This window comes from Hylobates moloch, unplaced genomic scaffold, assembly GCF_009828535.3.
Source record: "Hylobates moloch isolate HMO894 unplaced genomic scaffold, HMol_V3 SCAFFOLD_18, whole genome shotgun sequence".
Taxonomy (NCBI): Eukaryota; Metazoa; Chordata; class Mammalia; order Primates; family Hylobatidae; genus Hylobates; species Hylobates moloch.
Window position 1 is genome coordinate 59,419,337 of NW_026652293.1, and position 1,414 is coordinate 59,420,750.

A 1,414-nucleotide genomic window follows, 5' to 3' on the forward strand; every position below is an offset into this window, starting at 1 on the left:
CATTGCACTAATTTATACCACCACCAGGAGTATCTAAGAGTGTTTTTCCCCACAGCTTTGCCAACAGAGAGTGTTATCAAATTTCTGGAATTTTGTCAGTCTGATAGGTGAAGGTTATCTCTGTGTGGTTTTAAAATCATCCTTATTGGGCTATGATTTTAATACAACAGAATGGACTCATTTTAGTTGTATAGTTCAAAGAGTGTTGAATCAATCAAGGTATAGAACATTTCCATCACCCCAGAAGACTGACTTGTGCCCCTGCCCAATCAACACCCTTCCCATCCTGTCTGGAGAAACCACTACTGTGATTTTTATCACTATAAATTAGTTTTGCTTTTGGCTGTCTCAGCTCTTTTGGCTCTCTGAGCAGCACCATGGCAGTTGGCAAGAATAAGCACCTTAAGAAAGGTGGCAAACGGGGGGCCAGGAAGAAAGTGGTTGATCCATTTTCTAAGAAAGATTGGTATGATGTGAAAGCACCTGCTATGTTCACAAGAAATATTGGAGAGACGCTAGTCACCAGGACTGAAGGAACCCAAATGTATCAGATGGCCTCAAGGTCGTGTGTTTGAAGTGAGTCTTGCTGATTTGCAGAATGATGGTGTTGTCTTTAGAAAATTCAAGCTGATTACTGAAGATGTTCAGGGCAAAAACTGCCTGACTAACTTCCATGGCATGGATCTGACCCGTGACAAAATGTGCTCCATGGTCAAAAAATGGCAGACAATGATTGAAGCTCATGTCGATGTCAAAACACCGACTGTTACTTGCTTCGTTTGTTCTGTGTTGGTTTTACTAAGAAACACAACAATCAGATATGGAAGACCTCTTATGCTCAGCATCAACAGGTCCACCAAATCCGGAAGAAGATTTTGGAACTCATGACCTGAGAGGCGCAGACAAATGACCTGAAAGAAGTGGTCAATAAATTGATTCCAGACAGCATTAGAAAAGACATATAAAAGCCTTGCCAATCTATTTATCCTCACCATGATGTCTTCATTAGCAAAGTAAAAATGCTGAAGAAGCCCAAGTCTGAAGTGGGAAAACTCATGGAGCTTCATGGTGAAGGTAGCAGTTCTGGAAAAGCCACTGGGGACGAGACAGGTGCTAAAGTTGGACGAGCTGATGGATATGACCCACCAGTCCTTGAATCTGTTTGAAGTTAGGACTTACAATAGTGGCAAATAAAAAAGTCTTATTTGTGAAAGAAAATTAGTTTTGCCTGCTTCAGAATTCACAGAAATGGAATCAGATAATGTGTGCTCTTTTCTGACCAGCTTCTTTTGCTCAGCATGTTTTTGAGATTCACCCATGATGTTGCATTCCTTTTTATTGCAGAGTAGTATTCCACTGAATATTCAAATATGCCACACCTTTCGGGTTTGTTTTTCATTCATGTGTTGATGTT

The 1,414-nt window shown here is 40.7% G+C and overlaps 1 pseudogene; it reads left to right on the top strand.

Annotated features, from left to right (window-relative positions):
* Positions 1-377: 377 nt before the first annotated feature.
* Positions 378-1,166, top strand: LOC116457759 (small ribosomal subunit protein eS1-like; annotated as a pseudogene).
* Positions 1,167-1,414: the final 248 nt, after the last annotated feature.